Source organism: Oncorhynchus nerka, unplaced genomic scaffold (assembly GCF_034236695.1).
Source record: "Oncorhynchus nerka isolate Pitt River unplaced genomic scaffold, Oner_Uvic_2.0 unplaced_scaffold_15___fragment_2___debris, whole genome shotgun sequence".
NCBI lineage: Eukaryota > Metazoa > Chordata > Actinopteri > Salmoniformes > Salmonidae > Oncorhynchus > Oncorhynchus nerka.
In genome coordinates this window covers 127514-145881 of record NW_027040332.1, presented here as the reverse complement: position 1 = coordinate 145881, position 18368 = coordinate 127514, and positions in this window count along the sequence as shown.

Genomic DNA, 18368 nt, shown 5'->3' with positions numbered 1-18368 from the left:
CTGGAGTACATCCGGGTGGCGAGGAGACTGAACCCTCACCAGGCAAGGTGGGCCATGTTTTTCACCCGTTTTGTATTTACCCTTTCATACGGACCAGGCTCTCAGAACGCTAAGACAGACACATTGTCGCGGCTATATGATACAGAGGAGCGGCCCATGGATCCCACTCCCATACTCCCGGCCTCTTGCCTGGTAGTGTGGGAGCTGGATGCGGACAATGAGCAGGCTTTGCGTACAGAGCCCGCTCCCGTTCAATGTCCGGCTGGGCGTCTGTACGATCCGTCTGCTGTCTGCGACCTGCTAATCTATTGGGCCCATACGTCACCCTCCTCTGGTCATCCTGGTATCGGTCGGACGGTGTGCTGTCTTAGTGAGAAGTACTGGTGGCCGTGAGGGTTAAAGGTTTATGTTACCTCCTGCTCGATGTGCGCCCAGTGCAAGGCTCCTAGACACCTGCCCAGAGGTAAGTTACAACCCTTACCCGTTCCACAACGGCCATGGTCGCACCGGTCAGTGGATTTCCTGACTGATCTTCCTCCTTCACAGGGAAACACCACTATCCTGGTTGTTGTGGATCGTTTCTCTAAGTCCTGCTGTCTCCTCCCTCTGCCTGGTCTCTCTACAGCCCTACAGACTGTGGAGGCCTTGTTTACACATGTCTTCCGGCACTACGGGGTGCCTGAGGATATTGTGTCTGATCGAGGTCCCCAGTTCACTTCAAGGGTCTGGAAGGTATTCATGGAACGTCTGGGGATCTCGGTTAGCCTTACCTCCGGTTTTCACCCCGAGAGTAACGGGCAGGTGGAGAGGTTTCTGAGGTCTTATTTCCAGGACCGGCCGGGGGAGTGGGCAGCGTTCGTGCCCTGGGCAGAGATGGCCCAGAACTCGCTCCGCCACTCCGCCACTCCTCCACAAACCTCACCCCCTTCCAGTGTGTATTTGGGTATCAGCCGGTTCTGGCTCCTTGGCATCAGAGTCAGACCGAGACTCCTGCGGTGGACGACTGGTTCCGGCGTGCGGAGGAGAATGGGACGCTGCTCATGTCCATCTTCATCGTGCCAGAAAGTGGGCACAGACCGTCACCGCAGTGAGGCCCCGGTGTTCGCACCAGGGGATCGGGTCTGGCTCTTGACCCGAAACCTGCCCCTTCGCCTGCCCTGCCGGAAGCTGGGTCCGTGGTTTGTGGGGCCATTTAAAGTCTTGAGGAGAGTGAACGAGGTATGTTATAGGTTACAGCTTCCCCCCAATTACCGTATTAACCCCTCGTTCCATGTGCCTCTCCTCAGGTTGGTGGTGGCTGGCCAACTCCAGGGGTCTGAGGTGCGGGAGGTTCCTCTGCCCCCTCTGGACATCGAGGGGGCCCCGGCGTTCCATACTAGATTTGAGATGTTGGGCGAGGGGCCTTCAGTACCTCGTGGACTGGGAGGGGTATGCTCCGGAGGAGAGATGCTGGGTTCCGGTGGAGGACGTGTTGGATCCTTCTATGCTGTACTGTCATTACTTACGCCGAAGTCGGTCCCTCACCTTGTTCAGGCGGTGTTCGGCGGTCGACATCACCGACCTTCTAGCCATCATTGATCCATTTTTCATTTTCCATTGGTTTTGTCTCATCTTCTTACACACCTGCTTCCAATCCCATCAATTACATGTTGTGTATTTAACCCTCTGTTTCCCCTCATGTCCTTGTCGGAGATTGTTTGTTGTATGTAGGTGTTTATTATTATTCTGGTGGGCGACGGGTTTTGCACCCTCTATTTGTTATTTTGTATACTTTGGTTTTCTGAGGTTTTGATGTTTATTAAAACAGTCCCGTTTTTACCAAGTTCATTCTCTTACGCCTGACTTCCCTTCCACCAGCACGCACCACATTTCACTGATTAGCTGTCGTGCTCTGAATGACAGGGAGCAAAGAGAGCCTAGCACATCTGATAACATGAAAAACAACACCCAGACAATCAATACCCAGAACCTGCTTCATGTCACGAACGAGCAATGTCATCAACCTACTGTGCACAATCACAGGAGGCTGCTGAGGGGAGGACGGCTCATAATAATGGCTCGAACAGAGCGAATGGAATGGTATTAAACACCTGGAAACCATGAGTTTGATGTATTTGATACCATTCCACTCACTCCACTCCAGCCATTACCACGAACCCGTCCTCCCCAATTAAGGTGCCACCAACCTCCTGTGGTGCACAACTCAAGTTATAAGGATTATTGAGTGAATGATTTCTATACCTGACCTATTAAAGCTTGATCTATTTGATTCATGTCTTGCTAATGGTGAGGAGGGGTAATTAAATATTTGTGTCTCTTACCCACGCTCTGCCCTACATCCCACCCCCACCCCCCTTTGCATCAGTGATTAGGACACACCACCTCACTCTGCTTGCTATTCCACTCACAAACACATATTCTGACTTTCACTCTAGATAAACAAACCCCCAGCGCCCATCTCATTCTATAATTCACTGCTGTCGATGCTCTTCAGTTAACATCTGCCTCTCCCTCCTCTTTCTCTCTCCATCAAGGCATAAGGCGAGACCCAGATGCAGATGGTTGGAGTCTCACAATGTTTCTAAATCAAAAAAGGGGTAGGCAAGAGAATGGTCGTGTACAGGCAAAAGGTCAAAGTAGTCCAGGCGGGAAAGTAGTCCAGAGTCAGGCAGGGGTCAGAACCGGGAGGACTAGCAAAAGAGAATAGAAAAGGAGTACAGGGAAAAACACACTGGTTGACTTAACTAAACATACAAGACGAACTGGCACAGAGAGACAGGAAACACAGGGATAAATACACTGGGGAAAATAAGCGACACCTGGAGGGGATGGAGACAATCACAGGGACAGGTGAAACAGATCAGGGCGTGACACTCTCATTCACGCTCTCTCCCCTCTTTATCTTCCTTCCCTTCCTCTCTCTCCTCTTTCTCTCTCTCTCTCAATTTCAATTCAAGGGGCTTTATTGGCATGCGAAACATATGTTTACATTGCCAAAGCAAGTGAAATAGATAATAAACAAATGTGAAATTAACAATGAAAAATGAACAGTAAACATTACATTCACAAAAGTTCCAATCATTCTCTCTCTCTCATGCTCTCTCTCTCTCCCCCCTATTCTCTCTGGCTTTAAATATTTTCTTCGTTCTCAATCTTGTGACAGTTCCAGCCAACAGCAACCTATCCAGTGGACTTTTACAGCCTGATAAACATAAGAGTGAGATTTAAGGGTTTTCATATTTGTCACCTCGCTTTTCCACTGAGCCTTTGTTTTCCCCAGTCCCCCAGGGCTAGTTAAGATGAGAGAATAGAGGAATGGCTTCTGTTGTTTCTAGGCAGCAGAGCCGCAGGTTCTGTGATGCTGGCCATGGAATCTCTATCTGAAGGAAGATCCAGAGGATGTCTGGGGGGGAAGTGGACAGTGTTTTAGACCTCTTAAAACTGTCTTTGATTTAGATTTCCTTAATGAGCATGTTACTACATTTACTGATGTACGTGGGCGGCAATGTCCATTTTTTTTGTCTGAAGTGCATCATTTGTAAAAAGTATCAGAATGTTGTATAGCAGTATAGTAGCTGTATAGCAGCAATGGGTGTGCTTATGCAACTTGCATAATTGTCGTATTGTTTGGCCATAGATGATTGATTTGATTTGATTTTTGATTTGATTTGCTTGAGAGCAAGTGAAAATCCGAAATTCAGTGAGATTGTCAAAGGTGACATTAGAAACACCAACTAGTTGAAATGCTCTAGCACTTAAGCAGATGTTACCAAGGCATTTCCTCACCTGCCTAGGTGTTTGGCAGTGCAAATACTATCTTGGCACAACCAGGCAGTGAAACTGCTCTCCTGAGCACATGATGCATAAATGAATGACATACTGCAGGATACAATTTTCATCAGGCCAGAATGGATGTAAAACATGCAACACTCAAGAAACATGTCAAGTGATTAACATTGGAAAATGTACACAGAAATGTAACCTATTGAGGGACCTTAAAGCAGATGACCCCCAATTCGGCATCTGAATGTAATGCGCTACAGAGGGTAGTGCGTACGGCCCAGTACACCACTGTGGTCAAGCTTCCTGACATCCAGGACCTGTATACTAGGCGTGTCAGAGGGTGGCTTAAAAAAATGGTCAAAGACTCTAGTCACTCAAGTCATAGACTGTTCTCTCTGCTACCGCACCTCAAATGGTACCAGAGCACCAAGTCTAGGATCAAAAGGCTCCTTAACAGCTTCTACCCCCAAGCCTTAAGACTGCTGAACAATTAATCAAATGGCCATCTGGACTATTTATGTTGACCTCCTCCTCCCTCCCCCCGTTTTTACACTGCTGCTACTCACTGTTTATTATCCATGCATAGTCACTTTACAAATGACCTCGACTTACCTGTACACCCACACATTGACTCGGTACCGGTACCCCCTGTATATAGCGTCGTTATTGTTATGTCATTTTCTTGTGTTACGTTTTGATTTGATTTGATTTTTTTCCTTCTCACTTTAGCTGATTTAGTAAATATTTCCTAACTGTATTTCTTGAACTGCGCTGTTGGTTAAGGGCTTGGAAGTAAGCATTTCACAGTAAGGTATATTTGGCGCATGTGACATTAAAATTTGATTTGATTTGTAACTGAAGAAAATATAAACGTAACATGTAAAGATCACAGTAATTTTCCATAGCACAAAGGCTTATTTCTCTCATAGCACAAAGGCTTATATCCCTGTTAGTGAGCATTTCTACTTTCCTAAGATAATCCATCCACCTGACAGGTGTGGCATATCAAGAAGTTAATTTAACGGCATTATAATTACACAGGTGCCCCTTGTGCTGGGGTCAATAAAAGGTCACACTAAAATGTTTTGTCACACAACACAATGCCAAAGATGTATCTAGTTTTGAGAGAGCGTGCAATTGGCATGCTGACTGCAGGAATATCCACCATAACTGTTGCCAGAGAGTTTAATGTTAATTTCTCTACTATAAGCCTTATAACCGCAGACCGCGTGTATGGCGTCATGTGGGCGAGCGGTTTGCTTATGTCAACGTTGTGAACAGAGTGCCTCATGGTGGAGGTGGGGTTATGGTATGGGCAGGCATAAGCTACGGAAAGTGAACACAATGGCATTTTATCCATGTCAATTTGAATGCACAGAGATAACGTGCCGAGATCCTGAGGCCCGTTGTCGTACCATTCATCCGCCGCCATCACCTCATGTTTCAGCATGATAATGCACAGCCCCATGTTGCAAGGATCTATACACTATTCCTGGAAGCTGAAAATGTTCTTCCATGGCCTGCATACTCACAAGACATATCATCCATTGAGATTGTTTGGGATGCTCTGGATCGACGTGTACGACAGCATGTTCCAGTTCCCGCCAATGTCCAGCAACTTTGCACAGCCATTGAAGAGGAGTGGGACAACATTCCACAAGCCACAATCAACATTCTGATCAACTCTATGCGAAGTAGATGTGTCGCGCTGCATGAGGCAAATGGAGGTCATACCAGATACGGACTGGTTTTCTGATTCTCACTCTTACAATTTTCCTGTAACTAACAGATGCATATCTGTATTCCCAGTCGTGAAATCCATAGATTTCGAGTATACAGTGGGGAGAACAAGTGTTTGATACACTGCCGATTTTGCAGGTTTTCCTACTTACAAAGCATGTAGAGGTCTGTCATTTTTATCATAAATACTTATGTCATGCAATTAAATGCAAATGAATTACTTAAAAATCCTACAATGTGATTTTCTGGATTTTTGTTTTAGATTCTGTCTCTCACAGTTGAAGTGTACCTATGATAAAAATGACAGACCTCTACATGCTTTGTAAGTAGGAAAACCTGCAAAATCGGAAGTGTATCAAATACTTGTTCTCCCCACTGTATATAATGTCTTGCCTGAAACGAGCAACCGGTTAAACGCCCAAACCCTACCAATGGGATAATCCAAATGCAATTATTTAGGTATTTAGTCAATCACGCTATAATCAATAAGCTAGTTCTCAATAGTTGTCATTTCAATGGACAATAGATAATACATTTCAACATCTGAGGACATAATATGACAGAGATTCAAAGAATAGCCTGACGAAATTAAATATCCCTCAACATAGAACATTCTAATTAGTGAGCACACGCACCTGCTATACTATCGTGACCTGTATTTGTGCTATTCAATCGAGTCCAGAGTCCACAAAACAGCAGTGGTGAGTGTAGGCCTTGCCTATAAGTCGGTGATATGATACAATGTAAATTATAATGACAACAAAAAACGTTGTTAAACTTTGAACTCGCATATGATATTGTGTATAACATGTAGCAGTAGGATTATTAGCTTGAAATCGTAACATGAACACACATTAGCACACATTTTTTATTGATTTCAAGTTGAATTCAAGTTAGTTGACAACTTTTAACCAAACGTAAATCAAAACTAGACTGAAATTACTTCTGTGCCCTGTGTGTAGACAGGCCTAGGAGATCAAATCTCAGAAGTTATATTTGACAATAGTCTTAGATTTTCCACAGTTTTTGTTTTTTGGAAATGTACCAGTAGGCCAATGCAAATCTCTGCTGATTTGGGCTATTGGAGGACAACACCATTACCAGGGGATTGTCCAATCAGAAGAAGTCCACAAATCAAGAGCCAGACCAAAATACAGGCAAACTCTCAACTCTCATGGACCTTGGGGAATGCAATCCCCTTTGTTCTTCACCCATTACATTCTATATTTGGCTGACTGCACTGAGGAGAGCTGGAGTGAAAAATGGAGAGAGGAGAGAATGCCCTGGTGTCATATCTAATTCTCATGGATTATCAGACTGTGGTTTTACAGCAGTATTTAATTGGCCTGTCATATTGCATATGGCTTAGTGGACATGTCATTACATTACTATAGGTTTCAGTGAGGCAATAGTGTTGGTGTGTGACCTTGTTGTGTTGTCTCGTGACCTCAGTGGTCCAGTCAGGGTGCCAGTTTAGAACCAAGGTTGGTTTCTTTCAGTCGATGTACAGTAGGCCTGCTTCTAGCAGTAATGTTCCAGTTTACATCAATTTCAGTGTTACTGAAGTTTGTTCTTAATACAATATCAGCAAGTTTCGATATTCCATTCAACTGGTTAAATGAAGATGATTGCAATGAATGACGATGAAACAGTTCAGTCAAAATACCCTGATCTAACTAGAATAAAGAGCAAACATTGAGAATGTCTCTCAGTTGTCATGTTGTAGTTACTGCAGAGAAGCACAGTAATTTAATAATGTATGCCATGATACTTGATGATGATGAATAAACTACATTCCAGGATTAAAATGACCTTTGAATGGCGCCGGAGGAGATGGCTGCCGTTTTACGGCCTCTTAACCATTTGTGATGTTGTGTGTGTTTTTTCACATTATTTGTAACTTATTTTGTGCATAATGTTTCTGCCACTGTCTCTTATGTGAGCGGACCAAGTAATTGGGCGTCACTCTAAAGCGGGAAGGTGGAATAAACGAGTCAGGAGTAGATTTTCTTGATTGAACACAGTTCTCTATTGAGGGCATTTGGTCAACACAAACACTCCAACATAATCAATGAAAATCTTCCAAGGAAAAACATACATCTTCTTCTCCAGATGAAACAGGAACACAATAGGATTATCTTTAAACTATAACAAAAAGGTCACGGGATTGTCACCGTCTTAGTGGTTCTTCCTGGATAGCTCCTCTCTCTCGGTGGCCATCTTCCAGAGATAGTCCCCCCCCCCCTCTCTGCTGGTTCCATTCTCTCTCTTATAGGGGAAGGAGAGTATGTCATTAGTACCGTCAGCTGTGCTTAATTGCCTCTGGTTACCTTGTCTCCCATGCCTTGTTGGGCTACTATCCATGAGCCCAGCCTGCCCTCTGGTGGTCCTTCCACACTTATGACCGAAAAGAGCTTCTGAATATCAGGGCAGTGAATACTCACCTAGTACTGGACAAAGATTTTTATTTAACGAGTTGGACGCAAAGGATTTACTTCAGACACCCGACAAGGCCTTCATCCCCGTCATTCGCAGGAGAAAGAGACGGAGACATGGAGGACGTAGGTCGTGATGCCTTGTAAGGATCCGACGGCGAGTGGGTAATCTGCCTCTACCATCAGTCCTATTAGCCAACGTGCAATCATTGGATAACAAAATAGTTGAGCTACGATCACGAATAGTCTACCAACAGGACATTAAAAACTGTAATATCTTATGTTTCACCGAGTCGTGGCTGAACAATGATGGTAGAGGCAGATTACCCATTCGCCGTCGGATCCTTACAAGGCATAAGGATTTACGCTGCATTGGCAAGATAGAACAGCTGCCTCAGGTAAGACAAGGGGCGGCAGTTTGTGTATATTTGTAAACAACACCTGGTGAATGAAATCTAATATTAAGGAATTCTCTAGGTTTTGCTCGCCTGAGGTAGAGTATCTCATGATAAACTGTACACACTATTTACCAAGAGAGTTTTCATCTATATTTTTCATAGCTGTCTATTTACTACCACAAACCAATGCTGGTACTAAGTCCGTACTCAATGAACTGTATAAGGCCATAAGCAAACAGGAAAACACTCATTTAGAGGCGCCGCCCCTCGTGGCCGGGGACTTTAATGCAGGGAAAATGAAATCCGTTTTACCTAACTTCTACCAGCATGTTAAATGTGCAACCAGAGGAAAAAAAACTCGAGACCACATTTACTCCACACACAGAGACACATACAAAGCTTTCCCTCGCCCTCCATTTGGCAAATCTGACCATAATTATATTCTTCAGATTCCTGCTTATAAGCAAAAACTAAAGCAGGATGCAACAGTGACTCGGTCAATAAAGAAGTGGTCAGATGACGCAGATGCTAAGCTACAGAACTGTTTTGCTAGCACAGACTGGAATATGTTCTGGAATATACCACATCAGTCAATGGCTTCATCAATAAGTACATCAATGACGTCGTCACCACAGTGACTGAATGTACATACCCCAACCAGAAGCCATGGATTAAAGGCAACATTCGCACTGAGCTGAAAGGTAGAGCTGCCGCTTTCAAGGAGCGGGACTCTAACCCGGACACTTATAAGAAATCCCGCTATGCCCTCCGACGAACCATCAAACAGGCAAAGCGTCAATACAGGACTAAGATTGAATCATACTACACCGGCTCGGACGCTCATCGGATGTGGCAGGGCTTGCAAACTATTACAGATTACAAATGGAAGCACAGCCACAAGCAGCCCAGTGACACGAGCCTACCAGATGAGCTAAATTACTTCTATGCTCGCTTCGAGTTAAGCATCACTGAAGCATGCATGAGAGCATCAGCTGTTCTGAACGACTGTGTGATCACGCTTTCTGTAGCCAATGTGAGTAAGACCTTTAAGCAGGTCAACATTCACAAGGCCGAGGGTGCCAGACAGATTACCAGGACGTGTACTCCCAGCATGCGCTGACCAACTGGCAAGTGTATTCACTGACATTTTCAACCTGTCCCTGGCTGAGTCTGTAATGCCAACATGTTTCAAGCAGACCACCATAGTCCCTGGGCCCAAGAACACTAAGGTAACCTGCCTAAATGACTACCGACCCGTAGCACTCACGACTGTAGCCATGAAGTGCTTTGCAAGGCTGGTCATGTCTCACATCAACACCATCAACACCATTATCCCAGAAACCCTAGACCCACTCCAATTTGCGTACCGCCCCAACAGATCCACAGATGATGCAATCTCTTTTGCACTCCACACCGCCCTTTCCTACCTGGACAAAAGGAACACCTACGTGAGAATGCTATTCATTGACTACAGCTCAGCGTTCAACACCATAGTGCCCTCAAAGCTCATCATTAAGCTAAGGACCCTGGGACTGAACAACTCCCTCTGCACCTGGATCCTGGACTTCCTGACGGGCCTCCCCAAGGTGGTGAGGGTAGGTAACAACACATCTGCCACGCTGAACCTCAACACAGGGGCCCCTCAGAGATGCGTGCTCAGTTCCCTCCTGTACTCTCTGTTCACCCATGACTGTGTTGCCAGGCACGACTCCAACACCATCATTAAGTTGGCCGATGACACAACAGTGGTAGGTCTGATCACCGACAATGATGAGACAGCTTATAGGGAGGAGGTAAGAGACCTGGCAGTGTGGTGCCAGGATAACAACATCTCCATCAACGTGATCAAGACAAAGGAGATGATTTTGGACTACAGGAAAAGGACGATCGAGCACACTCCCATTCACATCGATGGGGTTGGAGTGGAGCAGGTTGAGAGCTTCAAGTTCCTCTGTGTCCACATCACCAACAAACTATCATGGTCCAAACACACCAAGACAGTCGTGAAGAGGGCACGACAAAGCCTATTCCCCCTCAGGAGACTGAAAAGATTTGGCATGGGTCCTCAGATCCTCAAAAGGTTCTACAGCTGTACCATCGAGGTTGCATCACTGCCTGGTATGGCAACTGCTCAGCCTCCGACCATGAGGCACTACAGAGGGTAGTGCGTACGGCCCATTACATCACTGGGGCCAAGCTTCCTGCCGTCCAGGACCTCTCTATACCAGGCGGTGTCAGAGGAAGGTCCTAAAAATTGTCAACGACTCCAGTCACCCTAGTCATAGACTGTTCACTCTTCTACCGCACAGCAAGCAGTACCAGAGCGCCAAGTCGAGGTCCAAAAGGCTTCTTAACAGCTTCTACCCTAAGCCATAAAACTCCTGAACAGCTAATCAAATAGCTACCTAGACTATTTGCATTGTTCTGTACAGGTACCCCCCGTGTAGTGTATATAGCCTCGCTGCTTTTATTTTACTGCTGCTCTTTAACCATTACATTTTTTATCTTATCTATTTTTTACTTAACACTTTTTCTTAAAACTGCATTGTTGGTTAATTAAGGGCTTGTTAGTAAGATTTTCACTGTAAGGGCCACACCTGTTCGTCACGTGACAAATACCATTTGATTTGATTTGATTGAGGATGACAGTGGCACAAATGCACTGTATTTCGTGTTCTCCCTCACGATCAGTAGTGCCCACTGAATCAGCGGACAACAGTAGTACCCATTCAACAATAGTATAATAATAGTGACCAGAAAAACACTGGCAGCATATAAAACTATTCAGGGATTGTGAAAGATTCAGGAGATAGAACGGAGGGGGGAGTAATGGAGGCTAAAAGGCAAATGGGTTCCCCATTGGTTTAGATGGAGGTGGGCAGCCAGGCAGGCAGGAGCTGCACACACACAGCTTTGCAGTGAGTTTGTGAGAGAGGTTGGTAGCCTACAGAATAAAAACATACCATTTCCTGTCCGCACATTACAAGGAAACGCTCTTCCAGTTTGCTAGAGGCCAATTATAAAGGGTGTTTGACCTCTCGCATAGTCAAAGACAAATCCTCATTGCTAACACACACCACATGTAATTCACATGTCTGGTCAAAGGTGGCGTGAGGCAGGTGATGTAACGCCTCATTGACCTCTAGGTGCTGCACAAGATTCAGTGGAAATGTACAGATATAGTGCCTTCAATTTATTTCTGCCTTTATTTCAATGGTGTTTTGTTGTTGTTCTTTCCAAGATGGCAAAGTGCAAGTTGAAATGGTGGGTTAGATAACCATAACATATCAGACTGTGTGGGTGTTACTGACTACAACAAGAAATAATTCTGAACCAAGAACACCATTTATTTTCTAAACTCTACCCAGCCAGACAGTTTAGTGGCTATTTACTGCATCTGAGCAGACAGAGTAAATATATACCGTCTGTACGGTTGAGGTGAGACGTGCCGGACTGGCTCAGTTCCACTGAGACTCAGTGCTAACATCTTGCCTGTGAGACGGCTTGTTTGTCTATTGAGTAGAATACCTTGTATTCTAAATGAAGTCTTACCTTCTGAATCATGCCAGTCAGAGACATTAGCGGAATAACTAAAAAACACAATGTGGTATGCATTCAGAACTCAACATGCTCAAAACAATCGCATGAAGATGAAATACTGTATTCTGCATGTGGAAGCGTGTCTTGTGACAGTCACATATTATAAGATCTGCATATCCATTCAATCAGTGTAGTATCTTTCCTAATCACTACCTGTCAATGTTGGTCTAATCTGACTCCCCTGACACCTTACTGCATGTTCTAGGTGTCGATCCAGCATCTTGTAAACTGTGGGCAGAGTAGGCAGTCTATTCTTGGCCACGTTTCAAAGCATCTTAGATGCAGCAGCCTTCCGGCTATATTATCTGCGGTGTGATTTATAGGGATTCAAGAATCCCCATTCGATATTTAAAAGTGACGGGGTGGGGACTTGGTTCCCCTATACTCGGAGTCCTAAGCTGCTTGGGGTTGTGTTGAAGACTTGTGCTATGGACTGGAGAATCATTTGGGGAGGTATTTATAACAACCTGCAGATGCCCTTGTAGGTACTGCAGGCAGCTAAGAAAGGTTTGTATTATGAGTGGGAGTAGAGCGCTCCGATGGAACGGTGTACCAATCACTGCAGTGCTTCTTCTTCCAGGGTTCTGTTCAGAGGAAGGAGTCCCAGTTGTCCTCCTTGTGAACTGCAACATGTGCAAAGGCCTTGTTTGATGAATGGAGCATATATAGTATCAATGATGGGGGACACCGGAGGGGATAGAAGCATCAAAGCATCAAAGCAGGATTGTTGATACAGTAAGACACATTAGTGATTACAATATGTTTTCTCACGCAGGAACTTCAGTCCATGATATCCCACAAAACAACAGATATGGGAAACATTCTCATAATGGAGAACGTAAGAGCTGAACAATTGCAATGGTGAGTATTTTCCAATAACGTTGTAGTTATGGAACAGTGCACAGTGCTATGAAAAACTGAGACTAACTTAATATTTTCCCAATGGTTTCTATACACAATGCAGTTGTTTGGCAAGTTATCAAAATCAAATCAAATTGTATTGGTCACATGTGCTGAATACAAAAGGTATAGGCTTTACAGTGAAATGCACATTTACGAGCCCATTCCCAACAGTGCAGAGTTAAAAATAAGACAAATATTTGCAAAAAAACATGAATATTTTACCCATACCTACATGTACATACTGTATTACCTCAATTACAAGGAGTAACAGTACCGAGTCAATGTGCAGGGGCACAAGGTAGTTGAGGTAACAGAGGTAATACATTATGTACATCTAGGTAGAGGTACAAGTTAATAGGCAATCAGGATAGATAATAAACAGAGTAGCAGTAGTGTATGTAAAGTGTGTCTATGTGCGAGTGTGTGTGTGTGTGTGGCATCAATATGCATGTGTGTGAGCAGATGTAGTGTGTGTGTCTGTGAGTGTGTGTCTGCGTGTGAGTTGGAGTGTGTGTGGGTAGAGTCTAGTGAGTGTGCATAGATCCAGTGCAAAACAATGAAGATAAATAAATAAATAATAAAGGGGTTTAATGTAAATAGTCTGGATAGCCATTTGATTAACTGTTCAGCAGTCTTATGGCTTGGGGGTAGGAGCTGTTCAGGTGCCGTGTGGTAGCAGAGAGAAATGTTTATTACTTGGGTGGCTGGAGTCTTTGACCATTTTTAGGGCCTTACTCTGTCAACACCTGGTATAGAGGTCCTGGATGACAGGGAGTTCGGCCCCAGTGATGTACTGGGCCATACGCATTACCCTCTGTAGCGCCTTGCGGTCGGACTCCGAGCGGTTGCCATGCCAAACGGTGATGCAGTCAGTCAAGATGCTCTCAATGGTGCAGCTGTAGAACTTTTTGAGGACAAATCTTTTCAGCCTCCTGAGGGGGAAGAGGCATTGTCATGCCCTCTTCACAACTGTGGTGGTGTTTTTGGACCATGACAGTTCCTTAGTGATGTGGACACCGGGGAACTTGAAGCTCTCGACCCTCTCTTCTACAGATCCGTCGATGTGAATGGGGGCATTTTCGTCGAAAAGCTCCTTTGTCTTTCCCACGTTGAGGGAGAGGTTGTTGTCCTGGCACCACACTGCCAGGTCTCTGACCTTCTCTCTATAGGCTGTCTCATCGTTGTTGGTGATCAAGGGTGAACAGGGAGTACAGGAGAGGACTGAGCATGCAACCCTGAGGGGCCCCCGTGTTGAGGGTCAGCATGGCGGATGTGTTTTTGCCTACCCTCACCACCTGGGGGCAGCCCGTCAGGAAGTCCAGGATCCAGTTGCAGATGGAGTCCTTAGCATAGTGTTGAGCTTGGAGGGAACTATGGTGTTGAACGCTAAATTGTAGTCAATGAACAGCATTCTCACGTAGGTGTTCCTTTTGTCAAAGTGGAAAATGGCAGTGTGGAGTGCAATAGAGATTGTGTCATCTGTGGATGTGTCGGGGTGGTATACGAATTGGAGTGGGTCCAGGGTTTCTGGGATGATGGTGTTGATGTGAGCCATGACCAGCCTTTCAAAGCATTTCATTGCTACAGATGTGAGCTCTACGGGGCGGTAGTCATTTAGACATGTTACCTTGGCATTCTTAGGCGCAGGGACTATGGTGGTTTGCTTGAAACATGTAGGTAGAGGTTGAAAATGTCAGTAAAGACACTTGCCAGCCGGTCAGCGCATGCTTTGAGTACGCATCCTGGTAATCCGTCTGGCCCTGCGGACTTGTGAATGTTAACCTGTTTAAAGATCTTACTCATATCGGCTAAGGAGAGCGTGATCACACAGTCATCCCGAACAGCTGTTGCTCACCTGTCTTATCCGGTGTCCTGTGTGAATTTAAGTATGCTCTCTCTAATTCTCTCCCTCTTTTTCTCTCTTTCTTTCTCTCTTTCTCTCTCTCAGAGGACCTGAGCCCTAGGACCATGCCTCAGGACTACATGGCCTGATGACTCCTTGCTGTCCCCAGTCCACCTGGCCATGCTGCTGCTCCAGTTTCAACTGTTCTGCCTGCGGCTATGGAACCCTACCTGTCTCAGACCCGCTGTTTTAAAATCTCTAGAGACAGCAGGAGTGGTAGAGATACTCTGAATGATCGGCTATGAAAAGCCAACTGACATTTACTCCTGAGGTGCTGACCTGTTGCACCCTCGACAACCACTGTGATTATTATTATCATTTGACCCTGCTGGTCATCTATGAACATTTGAACATCTTTGAACATCTTGGCCTGGTTCCTCCCTAGGTTCTGGACTTTCTAGGGAGTTTTTCCTAGTCTCCGTGCTTCTACACCTGCATTGCTTGCTGTTTGGGGTTTTAGGCTGGGTTTCTGTACAGCACTTTGTGACATCAGCTGATGTAAGAAGGGCTTTATAAATACATTTGATTGATGTGGTAAACTCCTCAATGTTATCGGATGAATCCCAGAACATATTCCAGTCTGTGCTAGTGAAACAGTCCTGTAGCTTAGCATCTGCTTCATTGGATCACTTCGGGATTGAGCGTGTCAATGGTATATCCTGTTTGCTTCTAAGCATGAATCCTGAAGATAGAGTTATGGTCCAATTTGCCAAACGTGGGGTGGGGGAAAGCTTTGTATGCGTCTCTGTGTGTGGAGCAAAGATGATCTAGAGTCTTTATCCCTCTAGTTGCATAGTTGACATGCTGGTAGAAATGGATTTCAGTTTTCCTACATTAAAATCACCGACCACTAGGAGCGCCGCCGCTGAATGAGCTTTTTCTTGTTTGCTTATGGCCCTATGCAGCTCGTTGAGTGCGGTCCTAGTGTCAGCATTGGTTTGTGGTGATAAGTAGATAGCTACGGAAAATACAGCTGAAAACTCTCTTGGTAAATAGTATAGTCTACAGCTTATCATGAGGGCGAGCAGAACCCCGAGATTTCATAACATTAGAGATCGCGCACCACTGTTATTAATATAGAGGCACACACCTCTATTGCGCCATCTTCGCTTCCTATGAGTGTAGTGGATTTGGGCCGTATCCAGCATAATCAATATGTCTTTCGCCTCCTCAAAGAAGTAGAAGTCCTCATCCAAATCGAGGTTAGTGATAGCTGTTCTGATGTCCAGAATTTGTTTTGGGTCATTGGAAACGATGACTAAAACATTATGTACAAAAAAAAGTTAAGATTAGTGCAAAAAAATACACAAAATATCACACTTGGTCAGGAAAACGGATGCCATTCCCTCCGGCGCCAATCTATCACTCATCACTCAAGTTATGCCAGGAATACGTTAACTGCATATCTACACTAAAGAAAAATCTAATAGTGGGAAAATATATTCTTTCCTCCCTTACCCTGACCAGCGGTTTATTTGTTGCAACAATGAACATGTCTTTGATAAGCTGGTCCTGTCTTTCCGGTAGCCATTTAATTAGTTTGAAATGGCAGTCGTTAGGCAGAGCATTTGTTACTGACAAGAAATCCTTTAAAATTTGGACAGAATCCTTATCCACATCCAAGGACTGAGTGAGCTAAGGAATGTGGAGTAACCTTTGGAAATATTGACTCTGTTAAATCACCTGATCTCCTCAGAGAGGCGAAACAGGACCCGTTCTACTCAGATACTCAAGTAGGCTAATGGTAAAGAACTGGGCACAGATGGAGACTAATTTAACCATGTAAATCATGTTGCAATGCATAAGGATTTACTGTGCGATCTGAAGATCGATATGACTAATTGAGTTATTTGAACATTATGATATAAAAGCCAGCACAAAGGGACTGTTAAATAGACATGATGCTGGTAATGAAAACAATTTGATCATCAGGCCATTATTCTTAAGTGATTTTCAAGAGATTCATTGTTCCTACCTCACAAACAAATAATGAGCTTATGCAACCATCTACACATGCTTATCAGCCAATCAAACAACACAGAGTACAAATAAGTGCCCAAGACATGAGACCAAAATGATTCTTAATCAGGAACTAAAAATTACAATAAAATCATGAATTGAATTTGGACCTTTCTGTTACCTTCCTTTAATTAATTGAACTATGCAATTGATTAATGAAAATCTTATATGAATGCAAGAGAGCAAGTCCAACAACACCCTACGACACCTACGACAGCAAGCTTATGGCTTGATGTTAACTCATTACAGGGTCGTTTCACCTCAAAACGAAGAAGAAAGAGGATTTCAACACCCACCATCTCAGATTGTTCTCAAATTGTTTGTCGTTAGAAAGAGATAAGAGTAGTATTCCTGCAACATTATTTTGTTGAAATACACTTGACAAAAATATAAACGCAACATGTAAAGTGTTGGTCCCATGTTTCATGAGCTAAAAGAAACGTTCTATATTCACAAAATGTTTATTTCTCTCAAATGTTGTGTACAAATTTGTTTACATCCCTGTTAGTGAGCGTTTCTCCTTTGTCAAGATAATCCATCCATCTGACAGGTGTGGCATATCAAGAAGCTGATTAAACAGCATGATCATTACACAGGTGCACTTTGTGCTTGGGACAATAAAAGGCCACTTTAAAATGGGCAGTTTTGTCACACAACACAATGCCACAAGTGTCTCAAGTTTTGAGGGAGCATGCAATTGGCATGCTGACTGCATGAATGTCCACCAGAGCTGTTGCCAGAGAATTGAATGTTAATTTCTCTACCATAAACCGCCTCCAACGTTGTTTTAAAGAATCCAACCAGCCTCAGACCACATGTATGGTGACATGTGGGAGAGCAGTAGGCTAATGTCAATGTTGTGAACAGAGTGCCACATTATGGTGGTGAGGTATGTGCAGGCATAATCTACAGACAACAAATACAATTGCATTTTATTTATGGCAATTTGAATGCACAGAGATACTGTGATGAGATCCTGAGGCCCATTGTCGTGCCATTCATCTGCTGCTATCACCTCATGTTTTAGCATGATAATATACGGCCCCATATCGCAAGGATCTGTACACAATTCCTGGAAGCTGAAAATGTCTCAGTTCTTCAATGACCTGCGTACTCACAAGGCATGTCACCCATTGAGATTGTTTGGGATGTTCTGGATTGACGTGTACGACAGCGTGTTCTAGTTCCCGCTAATATCAAGCCACTTCGCACAGCCATTGAAGAGGAGTGGGACAACATTCTAAAGGCCACAATCAACAGGCTCATCAACTCTATGCAAAGGAGATGTGTCGCGCTGCATGAGGCAAATGGTGGTCACACCAGATACTGACTGGTTTTCTGATCCATACCCCAACCTTTTTTTCAAAGTATCTGTGACCAACAGATGCATATCTGTATCCACAGTCATCTGAAATCCATAGATTAGGCCTAATTAATTTAAATTTCCTAATATGAACTGTAACTCAGTAAAATCTTAGTAATTGTTGCATGTTTCGTTCAATTTGTTCCGTATATAGTTTGATCTCTGAGAAATTAAGCTACTTGTTGATTGCACTCAAATTGTCCATTTTAATTTATAGGATTCAT